At 54.1% G+C, this 13,366-nt stretch overlaps 1 long non-coding RNA gene across 2 annotated transcripts; it reads left to right on the top strand.

Annotated features, from left to right (window-relative positions):
* Positions 1-622: 622 nt before the first annotated feature.
* On the top strand, positions 623-13,366 carry LOC136327073 (uncharacterized). Of its 2 annotated transcripts, XR_010729554.1 has the most exons (4): positions 623-855; positions 10,616-10,764; positions 12,384-12,535; positions 13,232-13,366. It is a non-coding gene; the product is annotated as an uncharacterized lncRNA (long non-coding RNA). The 2 variants fall into 2 exon arrangements; XR_010729553.1 differs by having other exon boundaries at positions 10,616-12,535.

The following is a 13,366-nucleotide window of genomic DNA, read 5'->3' as shown; positions in this document are numbered from 1 at the left end:
AAGGAGAGGGCAGCGCTCTCCTCCTCTTGGTTCTTCCTTCTCTACAAGGAAGGATCAGTTGCTTCCAGCTACGGTTCATGCGCCCCCTCCCGTCCTCAGACTCCTCGGGTCTCGCCCCGCCCTCTCACATTTCCAACTCTCAAGGACAACTTGTCGCTTCAGGAGCTGGGCTTCTTTCTGTTCCCCAGACTCTGCTTTCTCTCCTACCTCTTTTGTTTATATCTGCATTTGTCTGTTTCTCTGGGAAGCGTTTCTGAGACTGGCTTCTTTTTTGTTTGTTCTCTCTCTCTCTCTCTCTCTCTCTCTCTCACACACACACACACACACACACACACACTCTCTCTCTCTCTCTCTCTCTCTCTCATATACACTCACATACACGCCCTCCCTGTCGGCCATCCGGTTGCCTTTCCTCCATGGCGCTGACCTTTCAAAAGCGCGCAAGGTCCGTTCCTGGAACGGCCACACGGCGATCCGTCGGCGCCCGGGGGAGGGGGCAGGTGAGGTCGTCCGGGGCCCCGCCCGGGACGCGGAGGAAGGTTGCGCCCGCGCCAATCAGCCGCCGGGGCCCTGTCCTCGCCCCCTCCCCCCCCCCCACACACCTCTTGTTCGCTGGCGCCAGTGGGACAGAGGACGCAGGAGTCCCTTCGCGCCCCCAGCGCCGTTGGCGCCGCTGCCCCAGACCTAGACGCTGAGCCCAGAGGCCTCACGGGGTGGGGACTGGGGTCGACGACCTGGAGCCACTTCGATCCTAGCCCCCCAGCGTCATCAACTGGGTCCCCAGGCTCTGTCGCGCTTAAAGCCCGAGTTTCTGCAGCCTATGGAGACGCGCGGAGGACCGCGCGGTTCGGAGAGGTAGGTAAGACACTCCCCGCCCTTCTCTCGCCGCTGGGGACCGCGACCACGCAGATCAGAACGCCGGCGTGAAAGACCCCTCCGAGAGTGGGCATCCCTGGCCGCGCACGGAGGATTGAGAGCCGTGGCGGGCGTCAGCCACCCGGGACCACCAGTTAACCTTGAGCTCTGACCGCCCGGTCTCCCGGTGGGGCCCGGGGCGCCCCTGCAATGCCATGGCCGCCTCTCTAGCTCCCCTCCCCGACCCTCCCTCCCTCCCCGGGCAGGGGTGTGTAAGGAGGCAGAGGGTCGCCTCCCATCCTTCCCCCATAATGTGGGCTCGGCGGAGCCGGGTGCTGAGTGCTCTGCGCAGCCTCAGGCCCTCAGCGCCGTCTCCGCGAATGGAGCGGGAGGGACGGGGGTGGCCTGCCCTGCGCGGCCTCGTAAGTGGGGGTCTCTGAGAAAAGGTTAACAGTATTCTTTCTCCATGGAAATTAGAAACTGGTCTGGAACTCTGGATCCAGACTGGAGCCCCTGGTCCCCAAGTTGAAGAATCAGCCGTCTCTCTGCAGCACCCCCTGGAAGGGATGTAGGTGAATGTTTGGGAGAGCTTTGCTATAGACCACCTTTCACGGAGGTCAGGGGACCTCGGCCTCTTTGCCGTCCGGGCTGTGCTGGGGCACAGACGGCCTCGTGCCTGGGAGAGCAGTGTCTGAATCGGAAGGGATGCCAGGCACCGCCATCTTGCCTGAAACTCACACTCACAAAAATCGTGCATGTGCTTTTATTTGGGAGGGGGCAGAAGGCAGAGAAGGAATCTCGGTCTGTAGGGACTGGGTCAGTACCAAAATGGATCACCTTTGAAAAGGCATTTATAGAGAAACAGGCATAATGGGACTTCGTGATGGGTATTGCGAGTTCTCTTAGGAATTAGTAATACTCAGGAGTAAGTGAGGAGTCCTGTATCAGGACAGCTTAGTATTACACAATATTAAGCACCGTGTAAAGATTGAGGGTTTGTACAAACATGTAAAGGGTTCATGAAATTATACATTCCCAACTGTGCTCCATAATAAAGGCAGCAAGTGGGAAATTCATGTTTTCCCTTGTACACCCCCCCTTTCAAGGTAGAACAGTGCCCAGTACATTTCCCACATTCCACATATGTTAAATGTGGAAACATACACACAGAATTGAACTTTCTAGAATCAATAGAAGCATAAAGATATGTAAGGGAAAGGAGGTGCTACTTGAGCAGACGTTTGGATTTCTCAGTGTGCTTCCCTGTGAGACCCCGGAGGGAGAGAGTCTGGGCTTTTTCTGATGTGATCTTTCCTCCAAATCTCCCTGTAGAGCTGCAGTTCTTTCTTCTCTTGGAGCCAGAGAGGCCTCCTCTCCTCCCAGCTCAGGGGAGGAGAAGCATTCTTCCACTCCCAACCCTGTTGCTCTGGGCTCCCCAGGAGTCAAGTTGCCTGTCCCCTGCAGGGCTTAGGACCACCACCCCAACACATACATCCATATGCACACTACCCTATTGGAAATGCAAGGAGAGGCTTTCCTGGTCCCCAGCAAAGCACTGTAGGAGACCTCAGAGGAGAAGAGTCTCTCATTCTTCCACACTGCAAATTGGGAGGCCCAGACCCCCACCCCCACCCCCCAGCAGGTGGTTGGCAGTGCTGCCTTCTCACTACCTTAGAAGGCACTGATCCTATGATAGGAGCACTGTTAGGCTGGGAACTTAGTCTCTAGCTCACCGTGCCTTTGACTTCTCTTCCTAGCCTGATTAAAACAAACATCAGATGAATAAATAAAATCTTTTAAAAAAATAATTATGTAAAAAAAATCAGGCTTCCAGTGCGGCTGGGTTAGAAAGACCATTTGATTACTCTGATCTATTAGAACGGTCTCCCTTGTTTTCTCTTCCTTGGTTGCTCTCTTACTTGTGGCGTTTGTCGTGTTTTTCTCCCAGACAGAAAGAAAAGAAAGAAAAGCCTGATTTCTCTGGGCTTGGAGGGAAGGGATAGAGAAAGGAAGGAGTATTTGGCCCAGAACTGTGGTTGGAAGCACCAAGTCATCACAGTAGACTCTGCCTTCCAAGGCTGAGAGGTCACTATATTCCACAATCTCTCTTCACCCCAAGATCCATTTCAAAAATAGAAAGAAAAATGTCCTGTGCTTATTTAGGTGGCTAGATGTAGAGGGAGTCTGCAGTTTGGCCAGCAGGCCTGGGCTCACAGAGAAACGAAATCTTCAGGGCTGACAGCTTGGGGCAGGTCCTGCCTACTGAGCCTTGGGAGAGGGCAGGCTTGGCCGGACCAGGGCTCCACAGGGGACCCTGCGCTGTTCTCCAGGAGGAGGTGAGATCCGGTGACTGGAGGTCCAGGTCCCTCTCCTGCCTAGATGCCCCACGGACTCCAGAGCCTATTCTGGGCCAAAAAAACCCCCCAGTAATAGCTGAAAGAAAATAATCATGAAAACATCCAGATTTGTAATTTGCATAGATACCCAGAGCTATGCTGAAAGCAGTGGTGAAAATCTGCTTTTCGACTGCAGCTTTCCACTCTCCTACTTGGCAGTGTGTGAGGTTGGCTTGAGGATCAGATCTTGGGGTCCAGAGTGCAGTGTCTAGGGAGCTAGATCGTAGGGTTTGGGGCCTCTTACCTCCTTTCCCCATGGCTCCCCTTGTGTCCTCCCCTTCTAGAGATTCTCAGAAGGTGCTAGGGCTTCTGCTAGAGCCATGAAATCCCACGATTTCAGAAGATACCAGACCCCATGAACATCAGATTAAGAACTTCTATTTGAATTGACCAGAGGAGCTGGCTTCTGGAAAACGCTCAGACCAGATATGTTCATGCACATGTCCAGTTCTTTCTCTTTAGCTGATGCCAGGGTGCACGCAGCGCCCACTCCCCATCCTCAGCCCAACCCCTTCCTGGCCCTCCTTGGCTCCAGCTACGGGAATGACAGAAGCCTTCACCTTGCAGGGATCACTAAGGCAAAGCGCCCCACCCTCATCCCATCACCCATCTTGGGTTGGCTGTGTCACCTCCTTCTGAGCCCTCACTTTTGAAGGACTCTGTGGCTCGTGTTCAAAGCTGAATCTCAGCTGGAGTGGAGGCAAGGTCTTACTGCGGAAGAAACTGGATATTAAGTAATAATAATTAGAAAAATAGTCATAAACTCCTGAGCCTCCACTATACAGAGAAGTTCCTCCTTAAACTGTGGCGGAGGCCGGTGCCACGGTCCAGAGTGCAAGGACTGATCGTAATGCCCCCAGCGTTTATATAGAGAGGGGTCAACACCCAGGACCTCATCCTTTAACAGTGAAAGAGAGAGTCCAAATTTCTACTTGGTAACCTTCTTACCTCTCCGGAGGACCGCCTCTCCTGGGCTGTTTGGGCTGGAGGGGACGAAGCTACTCTTGGGGGCTGAGATGTCTCTACTTTGCGGCTCCTCCGTGGCTCCGGGGAGAGACCGACAGGCCGTGGCCCGGGCAGCGTGGGGACTGGGATGGTCGGGGAAGTCGTGGGGAGGGTTTGAGGCCGCTGCGTCCGCAGGCTCCCAGCTCCGCCGACGCTTAGCTCCGCGCAGAGCGTCCCCGAGTCCCGGCCGGGGTTCCCTGCGCCGGGTCGGCGCGGCAGGTCTCTGGGGCGCGCGGCCGAAGTGCTGGGCTGGCCGCAGAGCGGAGACCCTTCTGCCAGCCGCTGGCCGGCTCCGCCACTGCCTTCCGGCGGCTGCAGGGGGACAGGGAGGTCTCCGGGCGGGGAAGCGGAGCTGGCGCCCCGGGGTTGGCTCTCCAAGGAGGGGTAGGGCCCTCAGGACCCCGCGCGCCTCCAGCCCGGCCGCAGGGTGGGACCCGGCCGCTCCGGAGCGGAGCCGGCAGCGGGCTTAGAACGGAGGTTTTCAAACCCGGCCGGAGCGTCCGGGAGCGGAGACTAGGGGAGAAGGGAGGTCGTCGTTAACACGTGTCCCCTCGACGCCGCCGCGACGCCAGGGCCAGTAGGAAGCTCCGGGGCGGGGGCAGGGGGCTCCGTCCTGCCACCGGGTGGGGAGCAGCTGACCCAGCGCTCAGCGGCGCGCGGCGACCCAAGAGGCTGGGCGACGCCTCGAGGGAGCAGCTTCTCCAGCCGTCCGGCTCCGACGGAGAGTGGCCCAGGCCCGGGCCTCAGCGCTCCCGCCGGGCCGGCGCCGGCGCCGGCCCGCTGGACCCCGTCTCCCCGGCTCTGAGTTCCCCGGGACGCGCGGCTCGTCACCGCAACGAACGACGTAGCGACACGCAGTCCGGTGCCGGCGGAGGGCGGCTCTCTGCTCCCACAGCGGCTGATGGATCAGAGACTAGGGGACCGAGGAGCCGTGAGTGGGAGGTTCAGAACGAGGGCGGCGCTGACCAGGCCGGTAGCCTCCGGGGGAAGCTGGGGACGGAGGTGGCTGCCGTCGGGCCCCTGCCAGCCCTTCTCCCCACGCGGGTCCGGGCCGCTCCGCCCGCCGCTGGGCTCCGGCCCCGCCTCCTGCTTCTCTTCGCTCTTCGTCATCCTCCTGCTCCCTGGCCACTTTCCAGGACTCCTTTCATTTTGTCTGCTTTGTCTACCTGTCCAGCTGTCTCTTGCGCCCTTTTTTCTTTTTTTTAATTCATTTTAGAGAGGAGAGAGAAAGAGAGAGAGAGACAGAGAGGGAGAGAGAGAGAAGGGGGGAGGAGCTGGAAGCATCAACTCCCATATGTGCCTTGACCAGGCAAGCCCAGGGTTTCGAACCGGCGACCTCAGCATTTCCAGGTCGACGCTTTATCCACTGCGCCACCACAGGTCAGGCCACCCTTTTTCGTACCTAACACGGACCAAGAAGACTTGAAGGTCAGGGCGAGAGGCCTCGTCTGGCGGCCGGGCTCCGGGGCTCAGACGCGGCCCGCAGGTGTGGCTGGAGCCCAGGGCCCAGAGCTCCGCCGAATTCCATGCTCACCCCCGCCCCCAAGAGCAAGGGCATTCACGGCGGAAAACGGACGCTGAAACGTGGTTCTTTTTCGGTGCGGGCCAGCTCAGGACAAGGTGGCAAGGGGCAGGAGTGATCCAGCCCCCAGTGAAGAAAAGCTGCGTGTCGCTGTGATTAGGAACAGAGACCGTGTCCACTCCTTCTCTGTGGACAGGGATGCGGAGGGAGCCGTTCTGGACCGCCCCGGCCCGGTTCTGGAGTCCTCAGCGCCAGGGAGCAGGTGCACATTGTTCCTGGGGAGGCCAGGTGACAGTATCCACCCAACTTTGTGATACCCGCAATTGTTAGTCCTCTCTTTTTATTTACCTTGTGAGTTACGCAAGTCTATTTCATCCTCCCCCCCTATCACATTTGTGAGATCTGTATTGTGAATGGTGGATGAAAGGCTCTTAACATTTTGGGGGTCACACACAGATACTTTACATGCGATGAAAGCTATTGATTTCTACCTCCCAAGGGAAAAAAAGTGCACTTATGTAGTACTCACCGAATTCCAGGGTAAGAATTCCTATTTGGATTGTTCCACGAAGCTGGTGTCTGGAAAAGGCAGGGACCGAATGCAGCCAGTTAATGTGGGTCTCCATCCGCTCCTCACCCCCATGCTTGGTAGCTCAGAGTTTGCCAGGTCAGCCTTCACCTTTGTATCCACCCACCCACGCAGCAGGATTCCTCTTTCTACCACCACTAGTGGGGCCTGGTTTCCCAGTGGGGGTCAGTCTTTCCTCCCTCCCCCGAACCAGGGGGCTCAAACAAGTGAGAAGAGATTTGCTGGAGAAAGCGGATTTTGGACTGGCCATGGATAGGAATGGCTGCTGGAAGCAGCTTCCCAGGGAATAAAAAACATATCGGAAGTCCTGGGAAGGAAAGGCTATCCAGCGATAACTCCAAACTAGTGCGGACTAGGCAATAGAATGTGTTGTGGGGTTTTTTCTGTTTTTTTTTTTTTTTTGTATCTCTTATTAATTTACCTATTGAATTTCCTTAGAGACTCTGAATTTTTATTGTGCTAAGTGCTTAGCCAAGGTTAGAGGGAGGCTGGAAGACATAAAACTCTGGGCTGAAAGGGGAAGGATTTGTTCCTAAACAGTTTTGTAACTAGTTTGTAGCAGCCGAACAACAGGTGGCTCCGGATGAGCTAAGGTGAAGATAGGGGAGAGGTAGTGTGAGTGGGGGGCTAGGAACTTCCTCCTTTCACCCAGCCTTATTTGTTGTGGCTTATTGAGATGTAGCTCTTCCTCCCCAGCCAGTAAAAGCTTCCTGGCCTTCTCCTCACAGTCCTGTGAATGGACCAAGCTAGACCTTCCTGAAGAAAGGTCAGGTTTCTTTGGGTCTGTGACATGAAAAAACTTCCTTCTTTTAGAACTATATTCAGAAAAGTTAGGGAAGTGGGAATTGTATGGCTTATTGCACTATCCCCTTACACACAGACACATTCCGAACCTCTGTCTGGTCCTCAGCTGCCTACACATTTCAGGCCCCCTTTGGGCAGGAAAGACCCCAAGCTGGCATGACCACCACCTCCCAGACCAGTGATTCTGGGCTGTAACAAGAAGCCCACGGCTGGCTAATAGTACTCAGAACCCCATTGGAGAAGAAAAAGAAAAAATAATTTTCTGCTTGGGACAACTTAAACTGAATAATTCTGGCTGTGAATAACTGACCTAAATGCTTTTCATCAGAGCAGAAGAAATAGATGCCTATTTGTCCCCTGTCTTTCTAATTAAAACTACTTAGTGTTCTCAGAAACTTCTGACAGAGGGTTAAAAACATCTAGTCAAGTCTTTGCCCCTCCCCCACAAGGCCATTCCCACCGTGGAATTGGCCTCTTTCGGACAGACAATGGAAGGGAGGGGTTCCCTCAGGCCCTCTGGCTCCGCCTCTGCACCAGGACTTTGGCCCTGAAAGGGCAATGCTGCCATTGGCCAGAAGTTCTTGTCCAGCAGGGTCACCCTTTCCAGGTCCCTGGACTCCGCTCTGGGTACAGAGACCTTTCACTGGCTGTAAGTTAGCACTCTGAGAATTGGTGGGGTGCAGCTCCTGTGGGAGCCCTGGAGCTTAGCCCCCTGCTGGGCACACAGGAGGCACTCAGAAAAGTGTTTGTTGACTGTGAAATGAAAGCCCCCCTAGGCAAAGGTAGAAAACTATTTAGGAGAGTCTCCAAGGCTGATGTGCAGAGAGCTCCAAGGCCGCCTGAGTGCTCAGGAAACGAACAAGAGCTCAGATGTTTTAATTCTAGCTCTTATTCCTTTGCTACTCACTCTCTAAGGCAGGATCTTGCTGCTCTGGCGAAGGGCAAGGCTCACTGAGAAATGTGATCAGAATATGCCACCGCTCCCCAGATCTTTCTCCCACCGGATCCATATGTTTCAGGCTGAAGGGAGTTTGAACCTGAAACAAGCCAGATAATTGCCCCAATTCTGTTCTTATTGAAGACAGAGTTACAGGCCAAGGGGTTCAAGTGGCCTCACTTTTATGGACATTGCTCTAGTCAAAAGAATTCATTATACATACACAGGCTGAGAGGCACACCCTCCAACCTGGTTCTCTGAGAACAAAGCACAATCTTCCTCCTCCCTCTTTGCCTCCTTTCCCCCTCCTCTTTCTCCTCCTTGTTATTAATAGTTACTATTTACTAAGTGCTCCCTGTTCACCTGGCATTGTGCTAAGCCCTAGACACATTGTACATTCATTAATCCTTACAAGGATACTAAAAATTGATATCCAGATTTTGCAGATGCAGAAGCCATGAAGCCTGAGTGTGTGTGAGATGATGAGGTTGATGTGATACTGGCAGATCTGAATGCTCAGTATAAAAAGGTATAAAAGGGATAGAAATAACTTTGACAATAAAAGCTCTTAAATTTTTTTGAAATATGGAATCTTTTACAGATAGTTCCTCTTGCCCTAAAGTGAACAAAGAAGTGATGCAATTAACTGGCTAATTCCGAGTCCCAAATGCTTTCCCTTGAAATGGGCGGATAATGAGGCTGACAGTATGTTCGCAGTTGAATTTGCCTGATGTTGCTCCATCCTCCCCCTCAGTTTTTGGAAATCGATTGGACCACCACAGTGAAGCGCACAGATGCACACACTCACACACGCAGGAATGCTGACACACGCAGACCTGACTTTGTCCTGCCTCCAGAGTCTTTAACGACTCGTCCCTGGAATGAAAGTAGGGGTTGTGCAGAATAACACACCCAAAGCCCAGGAGGGTGCAGCTGCTCCAGATAGGCACTCAGTATGATAATCAGGCTGCCAGGAGAGCCCTGCCTGCTGGGAAAGGTGCCTCTCCCGGGCTCCAGACCTGGCTAGGCACCAGACCTGGGTAGGCATTGTGCCCTAGTCTACCGCGGTGGGCGAGTGCCCTTTGCTGCCCCAGCCCAGGGACCCTCTAGCTGCTTTTCTTCCCTTCCTTCCCCACAGGGCATTGTCCTGGACCACTGTCCTGAGAATAACTTTAGAAGGTTGAGAAGTATATAAAGGCATCTCTGCCTTAGTTTGGGGATGGGAAAGAGTGACCCCTGCTTCTCCTACCCCACACTTCTCAGATTCTGGATGTCTCTGAGCTCAGACTCAGAGGAGCTGGGCGCAGATCGAGGCTTCCTTTTCCTCCCCCCACCCTGGAACTCGTAGGCTCCGTCGGAGCCAGGGGAGTGGCCCCACCGCCTGCCCTAAAAGACTTTCTTTTTTTTGGTTTATGGGACAGTCGTGTATTCAACACCTTCTCTTTGCCATCAAAGCCTATTTTCTAAAGTGTTCAAACCTCACAACATCCTGGCTTATGGTCTTTCATCTGGGCCTTTGAGAGCCTAAGGCACTTGCCCATAATCACACACAACCAGGGAGGTTATAAGCTGTTTCCTGGAAGGGAGGGGGCCAGACTTGTCTGGGCTCCCAATCCTAGCTGAGTTGTTCCTATATCAGCCTTCAGTTCCCTTATGTGCTCCCCCAAATCTTAGATCTAGAAACCCCTAAACTTCCAATGTAGGCAACCACAAAGACTGCCTTTCTGGAAATGAATTTTGCTTATAAGAAAGACAGTGTTGCCCTGGCTGGGTTGCTCAGTTGGTTGGAAAGACCTCCCAATGCTCCAAGGTTGACGGTTCAATCCCCAGGATGGGGGTACATGCAAGAATCAACCAATTGGTATATGAATGGGTGAAGCAAAGGGGTTGATGTCTCTCTCAAATCAGTGAATAATAATAATAATAATAATAATAAAAGACATTGTTGCTGCCTGACCTGTGGTGGCGCAGTGGATAAAGCGTCGACCTGGAAATGCTGAGGTCGCCGGTTCGAAACCCTGGGCTTGCCTGGTCAAGGCACATATGGGAGTTGATGCTTCCAGCTCCTCCCCCTTTCTCTCTCTCTGTCTCTCCTCTCTCTCTCTCCCTCTGTCTCTCCCTCTCCTCTCTAAAAATGAATAATAATAAAAAAAATTTAAAAAAAAAAAAGACATTGTTGCTGAGGTCATCATAATTTGGGGGTAAGAATATTCCCTTAGAGTAGAGGACACGTCCTCTAGGCCTGCTTCACCACTTGTAATAGCTGCTCTGATCTTGGCTAATCATTTCATTTCTTTGGGCCTCAGGGCCCTCTTCGGGGGTGGGGGGTTGAAGATTCTGGTGCTGTCATTGAGCGGGGTACTGTGGAGATCAAAAGAGATTTGGGTTGTGGAAGGCTCCCTATAGTCGGAATGGGAGTAGGGGGTGGGGAGCAGATGGAGCCATGAGTAGCTGTCGAATCCTTTCCCAGCCCTTACTCATTTAATCGTGTCTCTTTCGCTTGGCAGAGGGCGCCAAAGGCGCCACGCCGGCGGCTAGCTCCAGGCCAAACCCAGTGCGTCTGCAGGAGCCGGCCTCTTCTCCCGGCGTGGGACACGAAGCTGCGCAAAGATCTTTCTTGTTCAGTTCATACTCAACGCCAGGGCGCCGCCTAGAGGTCAGCCGCGGCCTCAGCTTCACCCACCAAACACCACAGAGCTGCAACCCCAGCTGCGGTCAGAAATTGGGGGGAAAAAATCCAGCTTGGGTCTCAGGGATGCGGCCACTTGGCACCTCTGACTTCTGAGCCCTCCGGCTCCCACCAATGAACCCTAAGAAGAGACCAGGAAGGTCCAGAAATATTCTTGTTATTCTCACTAAATGGAAGGGAGTGTTCATTTCAGTTTCTTTGAAGATCCTGTGTTCTGCAACCTGTCTAGACTGCCTCCTTTCACCATTCAAACTGTCCAGCCCCCTCCGGTTATGCTAGAACTCTGCTTTACCTTCAAGGAGAGAAAGGGAGTAGGAAAAAGTTCCTCCAAATCTTACAGCGCAGTTATCTACATTTTTAATTCTCTGAATAATTTGGAGATCGATGTGCTTTTGAAAAAGTATTCAGAAAACTTTTGAGGGTGAAAAGAAACATTGCCTAAGTGGCCTTTACTCACCGAGTGGCCATTAGCTCAACTAGTTTAAGAGTGACATTCGGGAGGGTGCTTGTTGGCACTAGCGCCCCTGTTGGTGGGAGTCTGTGCTGACCATTTGAAAGTTGACTTCTCTGGGGCTAGGCGACCCAGAATGAGGTCTATGGGAATGGGTTTGAGGTGTTTTTCAGCCTCATGCAGAGAGTTGCCTTTTTAAAACTGGTATCTATGGCCTGGGTTCTGGGAATGCGGGTAAGGGGAAGCCGCAAAGCCCCTGAAAAGTGTATGCAAAACTCGTGTGTGCACAGGGATGTATGTCATTCTAAGGCTTGGCCTTTTTGAATTTTGTATAGTCTAAGACTAAGAGTTCAATCTCCTTTCTTTGGTTCAGAGAGCCACAGGGTCCCAGTTCAAGGAGCCAGCACACTGCCCTGCCCCCGCGGCAGGCCCCTGGGGTGGGGCAGAGTCTGGGCAGTAACAGCCTTGAATGGTGTGGAGACTGCTGGCCCCTTGGTCCTGCCCCCCTCCCTTCACTAACAGCTCCCACGGTAAAAATCCTGATGGTAGGGGTGACTGCCAATGGCTGCCAACACAGTATTTTTAATAAAAATATAGCATGATAAAGTGCAAAATGAGGGAGTTTGGGCAAAAATGAGAAGGGGAGCTGGAGGGACCTCCCCAAACATATCTTGGAATATGAATATGTTGGGATGGAAATAAGCTACTTCTTGTCCTCCATCTGTTAATGTTTCTCTCTTCCTCCTTCCTGATGCAAGGAAGGGGCCAGTAGGCACCCCCACCCCCACCACCTGTGGCAGTGGGGCTGCCTGCATCACAGTTAGCTTTGCAGAAAATTTAGGAACTGTGGACTATGGCCTAGTACTTTCCCCATCCATTTAAAAAGAATCCCCTAGCTGTGCTTTGGCACCGTTTCTTGGAAGGAGGGGGCATGGAGGGCTGCACCTGTGTGTGTCTGGGCAGAAGTTGCCCTCAGGACACCAAACCCCCCACCTGACTGCAGCTGGGCCCCAATCTTGAACCCAAGACCAACCTGAACCTGAGTTCATCTTAGCCCTCCGTGCCTACCTGACCCTTTGGTGTTTTATTGGTGAATGACTGAGGTATAATCGAATTCATTTGCTCTCCCACCCAGAAGCGCACTTAACCAGGCCCCTCCAGCAGACAAAGTGAGCAGGAAATCGGTAACTTCGCTCCCAGTTATCTGCAACCCAAGACGCAAAGGAGTTTTTCCTAGTTTTGGTTCACGATGGCCTAATAACGGTTCCAAGTGCAGTTTCCACAAAGGTTTGTAAAAACCAAACGGTCCAGAGCAGGAAAGAACTATGGAGAAGGTTGTGGAGGTCCAGGTAGCGGTGTTTTTGTTTGATCTTGAGGCTTTTTCAGAGCCGGAGAGGAGACGCGGCAGAGCTCGGCAGAGGCTGGTTTGGATCCTGCTACGCTCGGGCCGCGCTCCCACTTCCGCGGGAACCAGCCGCGCGGTTTCCCCTGCAGGAGCCCCTGCCGCTCGCTCAGGCCTCCTACCCTCTCGCCCCTTCTCGCAAGTACCTGGCAGTAAATGGCGGGCAGGGCAGAGGTTTGGCCGCTGCGGACCGGAAGGGAAAACCAACCCGCTTTCAGCGGACGGACAGTGAGGTCCAGGGCGTGGCTGGGAGCCCAGGCTTCAGCCTGGAAGGCGCCTCGCTACTTCGGGGCCGGGTGTCTCCCCGGCCGGAGAGCCGAGCCGGCGCAGTGCGCGGGCCGGGTGTCTAAGCGGTGGCGTCTGGTCCCGGCCGCCGGCTGCCCGGCCCCCGCGCCGGGTCCGCGGGGAGAGGGGCGCGCCGGGCGCGGGGACAGGCCCAGCCGGGGGGCTGCCTGCCCCTCTCCCCGCAGACAGAGTGCAAGAAAAATCAAAGTGATGGGCGGGGGCCGGGCGGGGGCTTCTGCGGCTCGTAAATTTGTTTCCCTTGCCTTTCAACCCGCCCCCGCCGTCTTTCTTTTCAGGGCGTGAGGGGATGGAAACCGTTTGAAGTTCATCAACACGGTGAAGTTTTATTGTATTTCCGGTCCCCAAGATTTACACCCGGGAGGGGGGCGGCGGCCGGGCGGACTTCTCTGCGCCCTAGGACTTCCCGCCGG

Source organism: Saccopteryx bilineata, chromosome 2 (genome assembly GCF_036850765.1).
Source record: "Saccopteryx bilineata isolate mSacBil1 chromosome 2, mSacBil1_pri_phased_curated, whole genome shotgun sequence".
NCBI lineage: Eukaryota > Metazoa > Chordata > Mammalia > Chiroptera > Emballonuridae > Saccopteryx > Saccopteryx bilineata.
This window is presented reverse-complemented; position numbering and strand designations above follow the sequence as displayed.